Source organism: Diceros bicornis, chromosome 16, assembly GCF_020826845.1.
Source record: "Diceros bicornis minor isolate mBicDic1 chromosome 16, mDicBic1.mat.cur, whole genome shotgun sequence".
In the NCBI taxonomy this organism is placed as follows: Eukaryota; Metazoa; Chordata; class Mammalia; order Perissodactyla; family Rhinocerotidae; genus Diceros; species Diceros bicornis.
This window is the reverse complement of record NC_080755.1, coordinates 40630023-40646101: the sequence shown is the minus strand read 5'-3', so window position 1 is coordinate 40646101 and position 16079 is coordinate 40630023. Positions and strand designations below refer to the sequence as shown.

The 16079-nt window shown below is 43.2% G+C and overlaps 1 protein-coding gene across 4 annotated transcripts in view; it reads left to right on the top strand.

Annotated features, from left to right (window-relative positions):
- Positions 1–9935: 9935 nt before the first annotated feature.
- SMAD2 (SMAD family member 2) overlaps positions 9936–16079 on the top strand; it is a 78180-nt gene continuing 72036 nt past the window's right edge. Inside the window, exon 1 of one of the 4 annotated variants that reach the window (XM_058557069.1) lies at positions 9936–10023. The gene's annotated coding sequence lies outside the window, so the exon portion shown is untranslated. Of the gene's footprint in view, positions 10024–10341; positions 10426–14124; positions 14545–16079 lie in introns of those variants that run through there. The other 3 variants (XM_058557066.1, XM_058557067.1, XM_058557068.1) reach the window with 3 other exon arrangements.

Here is a 16079-nt window from a genome sequence, read left to right as displayed (position 1 = left end):
AAATTTCTAATCAATTTCATTGTTTAAAGCTGTTTTTATTTCTATTTTCTTTTTTATTTGTCTTTTTATGGATGTGATTTTAGCATATAAACATACTGATGTTTAAGTCTTTTTTCAGAATAACCTCTGAAATTTATTTCTAATGGAGCAAATTTGTATTTTAATTACTGATTTTGATTGTAGTCTTTCTTAGCCTTATATTTCTTCAAATGGCTCACAGTAATTTTAGTTTATAAACTCATTTTGAGAGGGAGGTTTGTTTCTCTCTCTCTTCTCTATTTAGTAGGTTTGTGATTGCTTCTTATTTGTTTCCCCAGCCCTCACCCCAGTATCTCAGTCTAGAATCAGATCTTATATATATGGTTGGGGGTTCCTGTCTTATAATGATACTGAGGATGCTCAGACCCAGTCACTAGGCCAGTGGGCAGCTTAAGTTTCTGGTTGTGGGAATGTGTTTCTATCTCCTACCTCCCTAGACTTATCTCCTGCCTTTAAAACTGTAAGCTCACATGTTAGTCAACAACAATTTTCTTTTTTAGCTTCCCTTCATGGTCAGGTAAGTGTTCCTGGCTTCAATACTTCATCTCATGTGGAGCACATTTGGTCTCCATTATTTTGCAGGAGCTGAACTACTCATGGCTGCTGCCACTAGACCAGAAGCCCAGCAAGCCATGGCTTCAGCCCTATTTACTTCTTGATGTTTCTATTTTGTTTCTGGATCATGGAGATTTTTATCTTGTTTCTGAACCCAGTTGTATTATTTTAGTTTTGTTTTTAGTCATCTATTACTGCTATATTTTGGAGTTAAGGGGATGCTTCAGAATTTGCCATCTCCACTGGAAATTTTAACTCCATCATTTTGCAGTAAAGAGGTGAAGAGATATTTCTCCGATTGAATACTAATGTGCATACTTATTTATTTATACTTTGCTTTATTCCAGAAATGATTTGAGGAATTTTTATATTACACTTATAATAAAATAGTAAAATATAAATAAACTTTAAAGAAAATATAAATTAGAATAGAATACTAAGATTAGGAGGAAAATATAAAATTCACATATGCAGATTATAAGATCCCACATGGCGGGCTGTTATTTTTGGCTCTGAGCTTCCAGATAGCCAAAGTGAATAAACACAATTGGTTACTTAGTTCTCTCTTTCCACAAAGAAAGCCCTTGCCAGTTTGAGAGAAGTAAAGTTTTTCTGGCAACAAATTCTAAAATAAATTTCTCCTGTATGCATCACAGAGAAGACACTGAGATGTGAGGCAGAGGATGCAGTCAACAACTTTGCTACAATATAAGTTAGCAAGGCTGACTCTTAAGAGAGTCTCCCAGTGAAACCCCAAGGCATAATGCACACTCAGCTAGCAAATGGCAGAGCTGAGACAAACTCAGGTATGAGTCTCAGTCATATGTTCTTTAAATCTCCCCCTACTGCCTCCTCCCTAGGGCTGTAAAAGATCTCCATGTACGAACCTTGCATTAGATCACTTTGGCCAGCGTGAGGCAAGAGGTGAATTTCCTTGTTAGTTATTTTATTGTTTTTATTATTGTTGCAAATGATAGGAACTCCACTCAAAATAGCTTAAGCAAAGCAAAATTAAAGTTTTTACAAACGTTTTATTGAAACCAAACAATAATTGTAGAGAAGACAGAGTAGATCTGGCTGTAGAGACAACTGATTCTTGGGAATCCAGCACTGACAGGATCCTCTCTACATCTTCTCTCTGCTTCTCTTTGTGTTGCTCTAACTCCTTCTTTCTCTCTGTGGAGCAGTGTAGGTAGCCACAGGCAGCTGCAGCTTTCTTGCCTCGTAACGAAACACGAAAGAGAGTGCTTCTTCAGTGGATCGAGTTATAATAATCCTTGGGAAGAACTGACGGGTGTGGTTTGGATCATGTGCCCATCTGTGGACCTCTACAAACATTGATGAAGCACTTACTACCTACCAAGCTCTGTACTAGCAACTTTATGTGGATTATATCACTTTATCTTTAGAAGAACCCTATGGGAGAGGTAGAAGGCAAAAAAAAAAAAAAAAAATCATTATTCTATAGGGGATTTTGCCCTTGGCCTCGGCCTCTCAGCTCCTTGATCCTTTACCTGCAATGATTTTACCCTCCACCCCACCAAGTCACACATTCCCATGGTCATACCCTAAGGTTAATCTTCATCAATAACAGCATAATCCCATTTCAAGTGTCCCACCCTCCAATCACTACTTCTGGTACGCTGACTCCAACATTCTTTGACCTCATTGGGTCCTCCAATCGATTGATCCCATCACCTTTCACTGTCTATCAACGCTTCCTTTCCCCTACCCCCACCATCATGTCCTTAATTCTCTCCTTACCTGGCTTAAAAACTATGGTTCATCATTGTCCTAGTTTGGTTCCTTCAGAAGTTGACCCTGCAACAAGGATTTGAGTGCAAGTAGTTTATTTGGGAGGTGATCCCAGGAAACATTGGTAGGGGTATAGGGAAGTCAGACAGGGAAGGGAAGGAAGTGAATAAACGGCATTTACTGAACAGGTGTGCAGAACACTCCTCAGGTTATTCACCCCTCAGAGGCAAGGAAACTGGGGCATCCCATCCATCATTGGCTGAAGATTACTCCTGGGGGTACTGACTTGCCAGCACTTCTGGCCTACCCAGAACTACAGGCCAACAGGAAGCCCTCGGATGGAGAGCTGTGGGTGCTTGGCCTAAAAAGCCAACAACATTTACGTATAGAAGTCAAAAAATGTCAGCTCCTTACTTTCCTAGCCCTGCTTGCAACTGGAGCAAGGAACATATGCAAAGCTCAGCAAACCTAATGAATCTGCCCCAGGCTTCAAAGAGGGAGCTCTAGTAATGCAAAGTAAGTTTGGTGGAGAATCCATTCTGGTGGCAATAACGGGCACTGCACTGACATCTGGTTTCCAGGAGCAACAGTGCTGGTAGTGCTGGCGGTGGTACCAGTGTTCAGTGCCGTTGAACTGGAAGTGTAAACTGAGGTATCCCGTGTTGAACAGTGGTGGCAGCAATGGTCATCTCCTTCAACGTGCCATGCTGTGATCTTGGCTGTGATCCTGGCTGCTGCCCAGGCTTCCTTGTTCTCACTTATTGTCTGAGCCTCTGTCTGCAGCCCAGCAGTTGTGTTAGCCACCCAATAAGTCAGTGATGTCAGTTTCTTCTGTTGCTTGCAACTAAGAAACCTGAGCATTACAATGAATACTGGATGGGTGGGTGGATCAACGGATGAATGGGGCTACAAAGAAACAGAGTTTTGTAGTATGAGTAGAGGTTCATCAGGCACAAATGCATTCCGGGCAGGACAGAATGCACACCATAGGCACTGAGGAATGAGAGAGCATGGAGGACTGGGAAAACTGCCAGGAACTCAGTCTGGCTGGGGTGTAATAAGCAAGGTGGACAGCGGTGAGGTGTAAAGCTAAAGAGGCTAGCCTGGAACAGATCATAAAGGATGAGGGTTATGCTCAAGAGTCTTTATTCTATCCTGAAAAAGAAAAAGGAAAACTATCAATTTAATCATGATAGTGATATTAGCATATTTACATTTAGGAAATATGCAATAAAAAAAGAAAATTCTGGCAGCAGGGAAGAGAATGAATTGGAGGGAAGCAAGACTAGAGACAGGAAGACCAGTTAAGGAGCTATAGCAATAATTCCAATGAAAGATGGTGAAGGTCTAAAACAAGGCAGTGAGCTTGGAGAGGAAGCATTGGATCTGAGATATATTATGGAGGTAGAGCTAAGAGGAATTTTGTCCACATTTTAATAAATAGGAATTAAGGAAGAAGATCATGGATGACTTCAAGGTTCGGGCTTAAACAAATCAGTAGATGATGATGCCATTTATGCATGCATTCATTCATTCAACAAAAATTTAATTAGCATTTATTGTGGGAAGTGCTGGGTACAATGCAGTGAGTAAAACAGATCTGGTCTGACCTTTGCTGTAGTAACAATTAATCTATGTTAGGCTCTGTTATGTGTCTTCTCAGATTTTCTGGACCTCTTGCTCTGTCTCAGCTGCCACCATGAGTGACTTGGTTAAATTCCTTGTGGTTTAACTACCTGACGCCGACCAGCCACAAACCCACAGATTTCTCCCACCACTTCTGGACTCCAGGGCAGGCCACCTGGCTTTCTGAGTGGCTATCAAAGAACATGGATAACACAACCGGGAAGTATGGGAAAGTTAGTTCCCTGTGGGACAAGCTTTGACCAACAGCAGACAGAAGACATGAAGATAAAACGCCTCCCTTCCTCAGATTGTTCCAAGGCATGATTTCTCCATATTGTCTGTCTGGAGATGTCCTGTATGGCCAAATGGCTGCACCTGTCAAGATACTGGCTGTTATTTCTTCTTATCATGAAGCAGTGTTTAGCACAGTAATGCATCACTATGCATTGCTCCCCATTCTTTCTTGCCTTTTCCCTAATTGTTGCTGCCCTGGGATAATACCTCCTAAATAAAGCACTTAATCCTTGCATCAGGCTCTGTTTTCTAGGGAACTGGGCTAAGACACATCTGCATAGCAAAACAGAAGGAGATGATGAGTTTTGAGTGAACTTGAGTGAAAATTATCCATCCATTCAAAAATACTGGGTGCCTCTGTGTATGCTTGAATTAGGGATACTATGGTGAACAAAACAGACATATTTCCTGTACTTGTAGAGCTTACATTCAGTGGGGATAGGTGACAAATAATAAATAAGCACAGAAATAAATGGACATAATTCCAGATAGTGGTAAGAGTTTTGAAGAAAAATTTTAAAAGGTGATATGATAGTGTCACTGATGTGTGTGGGGGGGTGCTAACCCTTGACTGGGTGGTCAAGGGAACAGAGAATAGGTAGAAGAAAAAGCCTTCTCCAGGAGGAGCAGGTCTTTCACACACAGTGGCTGGAAGGATAGATCTGGAGACAGACATGTTTGTTTAGCATTGGGGGTGTAAGTGTGGATAGGAAATTTGTCCCTATTTTCACTGAAATAGTTGGTTAGGACATATGCATAGAAGGTAATGGGAATGGGGAATGGGGAGACTGAAGAGAGTACCAAAGGCACGGGTGAGGGTGCAGACTAGGGACAGGTGGAAGACTTACCGGGCAGTGTCAGAGCAGAAAAGGTAGACACTACGCATAATCTCCGGCACTAAGTGGGCATAGGACTTGGGAGAAGCCTGGGCCTGTTTCCTTAGCTGCAAAATAAGAGCATTGATCAAGCTCCACGACTGTATGAAGGCAAAGAGGAGCCAATGTGAAACTTCTACATAGCTATATAATTTATCCCTTGAAATCCACCAGTGAAGTCTTTAGGACCCAATAGTAATTGGCTCTCTCCCACCATTAATTACATTCTGGCCACTCATTAGCTAACGTGATTGTCAGACTCCTTCAGCAAAATGTCTTTTTCATAGCTGAGGACTGTTTACAGCAAGGACAAACAATTGGGGCTCATTAATTCAATCATTAGGATACTGATTATGCATCTATTGTCTACTCTAGTCAGTTATGTTAAATAAGCTCTTCAGTCTTCATCAGAGCAATTATGCTAATATGCTTGAAATTTTCCAAGAGTATTATACCTTCATACACTTATCTTGCCTAGCAGCACTCTGGTTCAGTCGATATTGTCACACACAGACAATAATCATCAAGGCATAAGGCCCTATTGTTGATATATGACTACCAAATTGTCCCCCCTTACAAGAGAACTGTAAACAATTTGTACATTGTTCTCTCACGGTTTAGACATTGGCCCGTTTAGTTTTTTTTGCAAAATATGTAGATGTCAGATAATATTTAAATACCTTTATGGGAGTGCTCATTGCACTGAAATTGTATTGTAATTTTCCAAGTAATATTTGAATAATCATTGGATTAGCTATCTAATGATCAACTGACTCACTGATTATTTATGCCTTTAAATACATGGACAAGAAATATAATATTAAGTATCAGACGCCTGGAGAATGGTGCGAAATGTAACTTGTTTTCACCAAATATTTTTCTCTCAACCAGAGCCAACTTCTCTTTCAATCTCTTTCTCTCTATAAATCTAAAAAACCTTACTTGTATGTCTTGTTTTCTTGAGGATTTTGGCCATAAAATAAGAATTTTCCAGCATGATCAACCAATGCTTTTATGATAGGCACAAAACAGATACCTGATAAACACTTGCTGAATTTAATTTTTTTCTTGTATCTACTTTATTCTTGTCTCCAGCTTTTCCCATCAGATGTTAAATATTTTTTTAATTTTAATAAAAACCAGCATGTGAATAAGGACTGTGTGTGTGTGTGTGTGTAGAGGCAGGTGTATACATCTTCAACATAAGTTCATTTAAAACATGAAATTCCATTGTAGCGAGATAAAAACCCAGCTGGTGTCGGAGTTCTTCATTATCATTTACGACAAAAGTAACCCCATACATTTGCTCTTTACAATTTTTACTTTGGTTATCTCATTTAATCAGTGTCCTTTCAATTGCAAATAACTGGACCTTTAAGATGTAGTAATGCTCACTACAACTTAGTTCCACCAGGATAAGCAAATATAGAGACTGGATGTTGACATGATACTCTACAGTTGTATTAAGGACGGAGCAAAGCTGGAAAGAATGCTTGCAGACCTATGACACACATTTTCCACTACACAAATGTTGAATTTCACCTTTCTTCAATTACTTAGTATTTATCTTAGGGTGTGCAAAGACGACTGACAACAAGATGCTGTCCTTGCCCTTCAGGAATTTACAATCTAAACGAGGAGACAAAACATACACACAAGTAAAGTTAAAAAAAAAAACCCCTCAAGACTAAACTAACAGATCAAGACACTAATCAAAGTGAAGTCATGGTATGTAAATTATTCCAACCATTAGAGAGCATTCATAGGATAGTGATATCCTTTCGGCTGGGGTAACCAGGAAAGGCTTTTCAGATTTATCAGAGAGGAGATGGAGTATGAGTTCTATCTTTTGAAAAATCAATACATGGATATATATATATATGTTTTTTTAATTCAAACTACAGAAAATTAATGATGAAATTTAAGTTTTCCACTCATGACTCCAAGGTTCTTTTTCTAGAAGCAACCACCATTATCATTTTTCTCAGGTGTCATTCCATTACATTTCACTACTTTTAAATGGATTCTGAATTGGTTTTGATTTAATTGATTTTGCAGTGTCATGCGTGATGCAGGGTTAAACTCGGTGTCTATCCACATAAAAATAAGACTCACTCAACATAATTCATACAGTAGGGACCTAATGATAGGTCTTGAGGTACCTTAGTGGATTTCCAAGTTGGTTGTTGCCACGGCAATCCTGCTACATCCACTGCCAGTTTCTGTCTTGACCCACTTTGGTTCAGATGCATTTCTAGCAGAGCGCACCGTAGACAGGCTCTGGTTCCTAAGCCCTTAGCACATTGCATTGGTAGCCAGATGCTGCTCCTCTCCTTCCTCAATCCTACAGATCCTGGAAGGCTTCCTAAATGGAAGGGTTAGGGACCCAAAGTTTGACACTTTGGAGACATGGTCTAACTTAGAATTAAGCATATTATCCACTGTATTAACGTATCCCTCAAAGTACCTAACTCCCACACTAGGAGCAGATTCTCCTGGAATTCTGGCTAGCCCTGCTTTTGTTTCTTCTCCTACTCACCCACATGGACACCCAAACGCACACCCTGGTCACATAGGAGAAAATATTTGTGTGACCCAGGGTAGCTTTTTATAGGCCATTTCATACTAAAACTGTTGACTTGTGTTAGCAGGAAGGACCAAAAACTCCAAAACAGTCTTTCTACTTCTAAATCAAACAGCCTTTGCCTTAGACCATCCTCCTGGGTGGCTCTGGGAAGTGGACACAGAAGTCTTGGGAGGTGTAACAGCTCCACCAATTGGCTTCCGGGGCCTCCTTCATGAGCTATTTTTAAAAAGCAGTGAGTAGAGCTGCCTCTAAACTGACAATGAAGAACTACCCCCGAGGTAAACTTCTGAAGGAAAAATTTCTGCTGAGTAGGTTCATCTTAGCATAAATGCATGCAGGCAACACAAGGGAAGAAACCATAACGATTATGGATTTTCTTTTAACTTCAAAGACTCGTGCTATTCACTTTCATATTTCTTATTTTACTTAATCATCCCACAACTATATTTAAATAGCTATCAGTGCAGGTGAGTTCTACTTGCCAATGACCACAGATGCGGAACAGAGCTGCATTCAAAACTACAATTTGCCTAACTCCAGGGTTCATGTGCTTCATCACAATCTTTTGATGAGAAAAGTACTTCCATGTTTGAGGAAAGAGATGGTGGAAATGAAGGAGATTTTGAAAGGAAATCTGGAAAACCTGTAAGACTCAGAGGATCGCTAAATCCGTCTCTCTCCAGGTCCATCTGAAGGCATCGTTCCCCGGGAGGCGTTCATTTCTGAAAAGAAAGAGGACACTTCAACAACTCTTACTGTTTGAAATGGTCACTTGGTACTTCCTGCTTAGTGATTTGTATTGCTAGTGCCGCCTTCCCGCTTGTTCGTCTTGAGTCCCCAATTAAATCCATGAAGAAAGGAGGTACACGAGAAGGAGTGCTGACAGGGAGGCAAGAAAACCGTGTTCTAGTCTTGCCTCTGCCACCAACACCTCTGTGAGACCTAAGTTTCTTTCCAACTTTAGTTCTATAGTGCTCCCTGCCTAACATAGTAGGTGCTTAATAAATACTTGATGTGATTAGTTGGGTTCAATATTTCAGCGAAGGCTTGGGTGTCCGTAAGGTACAAGCGACAAGGTTACCCGAGTGCGGTTACGCCCCCACCAGCTTCAGGCAGCCAGCAGCTTAGGGCCTTGTAGCGCAGACGTGGGAAGTTGGGGCTTAAGAACTTCGTCTGAACAGTGGAGAAATGAAGGAGAAAATAACCCAGCATTCACGGGGCATCGTGCTAGGCGCTTATCTTTCAGACTTCGCAAGGACCATCAGAGCATGCATGATTAACACCATTAGACAGAACCAAAATTCCGGTTAAACAAAAATACCTGGCATCCCCTACCCTGGCCCTAATACCCATAAAAGCCCCGCCCTGGGCTTAGTTACTTCTCGGACCTCGCCCCCATTAACCACCACCACGGCCCCGCCCACTCATTCGCATACGGGCGCGCCAAGTGTGGGTCGGGGACCCCGGCTTCTGCGGAGCCGCCTTCTGCCCTGACTCGTCCCGTCCTCCGGGCGGCCCCCGGGCCTCCCCAGGGGATGAGCACGTATCCACGCCCGGCTTGATTACGGAAGGTGGACCAGGCGGCGGCCCCCAACAGGCCGCACCCAATGGCGCTGGCGAGACACCGAGGAGGGGGCCCGGGGCCGAGGCAATGAGGGACGGGTGGTCGCCAGCGCCGCAGATTACGTGCCTTCCCCTCCCTTCCCTTCCCGAGCCTCTCGTGCAGCGCGCCGGAGACGAAGTCAACCGAAACCGCAGCCGTCCCACCCCGCCTCGTCCTCGGCCGCCGGGCCGCCCGCCTGCCCGCGCCTCGCCTCACGCTCTACGGGGGAGGCGGGACCAATCAGCGAGCGACGTCTCCCTTCCGATTCGAGGCCCCTGACGCGCGGCTCACACCCCGAGCACCCCGCGCGCTGATTGGTTGCCCGCGCCGCCAGTCCGGCGGGAGGGCGGGCCGGGCCGAAGGGAAAGGAGGTGGGGAGGTAGTAGCCCGCGACTCTCCGAGTCCCGCTCGCGCCCCGGCCCTTCCCGGGCGCTCGACCTCCTTTTTCCCTCCTCCGCTCGCCCCGTCTTCCGTGAGCGCAGAGCGCTGCGCTCGGCCGGCGTGCCTCGCGCCCTAACGGGCGGCCGGGGGCGCCAATCAGCGGGCGGCAGGGTGCCAGCCCCGGAGCTGCGCCGGCGAATCGGCGGGGCTCGCGGCCCGGGGTGGGAGGCGGGTCTACCGCGCGGCCGCGGCGGCGGAGGAGCAGCTCCCAGCCAGCAGCCAGCGAGCGCGGAGCGAGCCGCCCGGAGGTGGGTGCGCCGCGCCGCTGTGGCCGGCGGCGGAGGGCGCAGGGCGGAAGCGGAGGTGGGCCGGCGGACGCGGCGGCGGAGCTTCGGCTGTCCGGGCGGCCCAGGAGGTGGGGGGTGCGGGCGCGCGCCCGAGGGGAGGAGGGGCGGCGGCGGCGGGACGCGCGTCCCCACCCCCTCCTCCCCGCGGGCGGCGGCCGGGCCCGCGCCCCCTCCCCGCGCGCCGGGGCCGCGGGCCGGGCACTGGCTGGGGGGCGGGGCGGGAGGCCGGGCGACCGCGAGAGTGTTTTCAGTTCCGCCTCCCATCGCCCATTCCCCTTTCCCCTCATCCTATTCGGAAGAGGAAGGAACAAAAGGTCCCGGACCCCCGGCTCTGACGGGGCGGGACCCGGAGCCTCGGTGCAGGTACAGCCGGGCGCCCGGCGGGCCCCGGGGCCGGGGGTGTGTTTGTGTTGGGCTCGAGTCGTGAGGCTCGCCGCGTCACATGGCCACGGGCTGGGGGCTGGGGTGTGGCGAGGTCGGGGCAGCGCGAGCCCGGCCCTTGGGTGCGGAGCGCGGGGCCGGCCGGTCGGCCGGCGGGAAGGGGTCGGCGCCCGGAGCTGCCCGCCCGCCGGGCCCGGGGCCGGCTGTGGCCCTTCCCTTCCGCCGCCAACACACTTGGTAGTTGGTCCTGATGTTCAAAGCCGGAGGGACAGAGCTGTTGTTGCAGGAGTTGTTGGGGAGCCGTGTTACGAGCGTGTGTTGCTTTGCTTCCACTTTTTAATTTTTTTCTGGTCCTGTAACCTTTGTGAACCATTGTAGTCTCGGGGTTCCGAATTGCTTGTGTGTGCTCTCACACAAACACGCACACTGGTGCTGGTACTCTGTCGAGATTCTTCTCTGCTCACTTGTGAAAGTTGCTCTGTGAGTGGAGCCTGTTAGTTTTTGTCACACGCCTTTAGAAAGCACGCTAATTGATTTCACGTATTTCAAACTTCGGTTTCAAATTTGCAACTTTAATTGTTCTCTCCTGGGGGATACTGTCCTTGGGTTGGGTATTTTTGTGTTTTATTGACTTAACCCTTATGTGGTTGTGGTTTCCTTTTGATCCTAAACAAAAGAAAAACAATACCTAGGTTGGTTTTGGTATTCCTTCCTCTTGACCCTTTAAAAGCTAAATACTACCGGTTTCTTGTCAACTAAACCTTTATTTAAAAAAATCTCCATGTAAAACGAATTTGGAAGTAGTATTTTCTATCAGCGATGTCTTATTTGTTACAGTTTGGAGTATCCTAAATTTTGGTGTTTTAAACTTTTAAAACGGCACATGTAAAGTAATTGTTAATGAATAAATAAATGATCACGCAGACTTAGAGTAATTCCATCTTTCTAAAAGTGGTCCCTGAAATTTGAATTAATTTCTAGAATTCTGAGTGATTCTGTAATCTTAGTTCCTTTTCATTTTCTCGCTTCTGTTTTCATATGAATTGAGCCTGTACCACAGATTGTAAGGATGTTTTTCTTAAGCCTAAAAAGATGATAAATTTGCTGTCAGTACTCTGAAAATACATTTGCTGTCATTCTGGTTTTGACCTCCTTTTAAAAAAAGATTTCCTTACATGAAAGTGTAAATCAAATAGTTAAATGAAGTTTGAGGAGTTTTAACGTGACCAGATAAATAAGTGAAGCAAATAGAACAGAGATGGGAAAAATAATGTAGATTTCATAAATGTATTGTAGTTTGAGAATTTTTTCATTTGCTTAAAAAAACCCATATGGGATATTGATAGAATTTTCTCCACCAAAAGGTCGTTTAGCAAACATTTATATTAAATTCAGAAAGTAACGCTAATTTCGTTTTTAAAGTTCCTTAGTTTTTGCCGTAAAATTAGTTGTGGTAGTAAATAAGAATAGTTCAAGTGTGTGGGCATGTGTAAGGTAAGTGCCCCGTTATACTCTTAATGTTAAAATTAAATGAGTTTAAAGTAGTTCATTGGCCAATTTTAATTAATGTAATGTGACTGGGAACATCCGTTTCTGGGCTTGTTTTAGTAGGAAATTGCTCTTAAAGCTTGGTTTTTATACTTTGTAGCTATGCTTTCTAAAGTGATTTCAGGTTATAGGTGTTAAACAAAAGTTTGGTTTTTCAAGGTTGTAACTTACCTGTACCTAGTAATAAGTGTTCAAATCTCTACACAATCTGTAAGGTTCATGAAATAATAGTGTTGTAAGAAACTGCAGGGCAATTTCCTGTTGTTTGTGGCTTGTCAGGCTTGGTATGTGTTTTAACTCTTAAGAAAGAATTTGGGGATGGTTTTGTATATTTCAGCAGAAATTCTCTTTAATAGGAACAAAGGTTGTTTCTACTTGAAGGTGGCAAAAGGTCCCCTTTTCATTTTTGTATTATAAATATTGGAATCGTGTTGCTATAATCTTGTTGCTTCACAATGGGAAAAATATGTGAGTGAAAAACACTCTAGCTGCATAATCTGCTGATCAAAGACCTATTGAATTTTACCTTTTGCAAATATTTTCAGTTTTGGCTTTATAAAGATCTGAAAGCCCTGCTTATTCTTGTTTGGTTTTGATTCTGTTGGTTTTGTACTTTAGGGTTCCAAAGGCCTCGTTTTGTAGCAGCTTTTTTATACAGGTGTTTTTGTAATGCATATAAAAGCTGTATTTAGTGCAGTCTGGCAGATGGTGGTTTATTCATATTCTTGGGACAAGAGTCATTTTTAGAGGCTGGAGAGGGGCATGTCTTTTGGATTCCTTGTCTTTTGATGGGAGTAGAGGAGCCATTTTTAAGCTCTTAGTTTCTGTAAGAGGAAAGATGTTTTCCACTGAGTATTGCCAAGGTATGTCAGAAAATGTGAAATAGAAAGATTTCAAAACCAATTCAGGAGAGGTTATGCATTTATTCAACAAATAACTTGCATTTATTGAACAAGTAGCATTTATCCAACCAATAAAATAGGCTTTGTTATGTGACAGGCCTGACCTAGGCAATAAAGTATGTAACAGGGAACGAGTATAACCCTATTCCTTAATGGAATTAGAGAAGTGGAAACTCCTATCTCCTGCCCTGTCCTCCAGTGTTTAGAATAAGAAAATCATATTAGTGTACAACTGGAGGGAGCTGGTAATACATACTGAACCAGTTCCTAGTGTGCTTGCATTGCTTTCTGTCAGATGTAGAGGACAGCACCAGGGAGGAGCGGTAACTCTTAGTGTCACTGGGAACAATCCGTGTATTTTGGGGGGGAACTTGTCACTGTTTTTGCACAATCTATACAAATTGCAGATATAGCCAGTCTTTCAGAAACGCATTTGTTGCCAAACACATGAAAACTTGTGGAGCTAAGCTTACTTTGGCCTTAGTTTGATTATTCATTGCCTTTTAGTTAGAGAAACTGATTAGGGAAAGAAAGCAAACCTGAATCAGTCAGGTTCCGATGAAAGAATCAGAAATAAAGTGTAAAAACAATTAGCTAAACCGAGACTAAGGATTGGGCCGCAGTCTCATGTAGTGGAAAGGCCATGGGTTTTGGAGTCAGAGAGACCTAGGTTACTAGTCAGTTTCTCAGTTACTGTATTGGGCAAATTACTTAACTCCTGAGCCTTGGTGTTCTAACTGAAAATGGAGTTAGTAACACTTACCTCTTAAGGTTATCACAAGGATTAAATAATCATCATTAAAGTACCTAGAACATTGCCTCAGACAGGAGGGTCCTCCCAGATGATCTCTTCTCTTCCTCTCTTCTAGTTGTGGCTTTCAGTTTTCTTTCTAATCCAGATGATTTGCCTGCACTCTTATCCTTGACCTATTATTAAAGGCATTTGAGAACCAGACACTAAGCAAAGAAGGCTGGTGGTAGCCAAATTGTGAGTCCATACCTTAAAGCTCTAGTAGTCATAGGAGAGCCATGGAGACCCTTAATCAGAACCTGTTGGCGTTTATTTCAGATGTTTCTAACAAGCAAAGTTATCTGGCTTCTAAACCCACAGTGGATTAGAAACAAGTAGATTGTGGGTAATGTGGGAGGTTAAAGGGGAGTGTAGTGGGGGATGGGGTAGGAGAATGGGGAACTGTTAGCCTACTGTCTGTTATACGAAAAAACAGATAACAGCCTGGTGAGGATAATAGAGATAATCTACAAGACATGAAAACAAATAATAAGAGCCTAGCTAGTATGTCTGGGGCCATTCAGTACAGGACCAGACCTGAAAACATAGTAATGAATGTTCATCAATTAGCTTAAATCATATTTGGAGAAATCTTTTTAAGAGTGCGGTAATCTACGTAATATACTTTAGATTGTCACTCAGGATGATTAACAAGTGTTCTTAAAGGAGTAGAACATTGTGCTATATCAGATGACTTATTTCATGAAAGATCCGTAGTACCTACTCTGACCAAGATGTTTTTCATTTGTTTTGCCATTCAGAGCACCATGATTCCAGACTGAAAAGCCTTTCGTGCTAGGCCAGTAGTAAAGAAAGGTGATCTAAATGGTGTAGCACCCCATACCACACCTTTTCTTCAGAGTAAGTCATTCTTTTTGTCCGTCTCCAGGGGTGTCATGTAAGACTTTTCACTCAGGCTTTGAGATAGAGTATGCTAGAGATTTAGTGTGGACAGTTAGCTAGTCTGTCTGTTGAGGGCTTCTTGCCTCTTATATGTGACTTCTACTCAATGTTAGCCTTAATAATTTTTTTGGATCCTTTTCCTTCCTATCTCAGAGTTACATTCTAAACCATCTACTCCATCAGTTATTAATTGGTGACTCTGTAGTGTGTAGCCTTGGCTATTTAAAAAACAAATAGGGGGCCGGCCCCGTGGCTTAGCGGTTAGGTGCGCGGGCTCCGCTGCTGGCGGCCCGGGTTCGGATCCTGGGCGTGCACGGACGCACCGCTTCTCCGGCCATGCTGAGGCTGCGTCCCACATACAGCAACTAGAAGGCTGTGCAACTATGACATACAACTATCTACTGGGGCTTTGGGGGAAAAAAATAAATTAAAAAAAAAAATTTTTTTTTTAAATAGAATTTTTTTTTTTTGCCTGTAGTACAGAAGTAATCCAGCTTTTTTTGTTTAAAAATGCAGTTAGAGGCCTATCACTTGTCTCTCATTAGTTTTGATCATTTCTCCAGATTGGTATAATTGTGATGTATTCATTTAGGACGTATTTCAATGCTGGTTCTAGATATACATCTCAAGGGTAGTTCTCAGCTTCAATTTCAGTAATTTCATGTAGGGAGAATGTAATTTTGCCAAGCCAGGTAGATTTTAGACACTATCTCTGGTTTGGCCAGATAGCCAGAAATATTAGGATAATTCTGTGACTTTAATACTTGCTGTATATTCTAGAGTGAGTGGTTCTCCTTTAGTTCAGTGGGTTCCTCTTAGATGTAACTAAGCCACACTGATAGGACGGGTGTCTGGTAATTTAGATCTGTCTTTGTACTCTTAAAACAGAAACCGTAAAGTGATTCATTCTTACTGAAATTTGTGAGTTTACTATGAAATTGTCACTAATTCTTCCAGGTAGTTCGGTAATTTTTCAAAGTCTGCAATTACTTTGGCATCAGTACTAGAGCAATGGAAAGTGAGTGTAGACTTTAGTTGCGATCTGTTCAGTACACATGTCCAGTTTGCGTCTGAAAGCTGCATTTCCTTGATAAATCTACACTGACCTACTCCTACCTTCCTTCCTTTTTAGGGAGAAAGGTATAGTTTCAGGTTTAATGTATTCAGTTAGTAAGGAAGAATAATCTTGGGGGAGCCACTGGCAAGTTCATTACCTTCAGTCTTTTAATTCAAAAAAGACTCTTGATCTGAGGAGGTAACATAGTAAACATGTGATCTTGTTATTTGCCTGTGTTTAAAGTATGTTTTCATATGCTGGTTCAACTTCTTCCAAAAACTCTGTAAAGAGATAATAGTTAACGTCTTGTCAGTATTAAGGAAATGTTCCATCTTAATCACATCGTTCACTATAAACTGTGGAGTGGTGAATCTGATTTGCCAAGTTCACAGAATAAACTCCTGTTAAATGGTGCAGTGGAAGCTGGGCCCGTGAG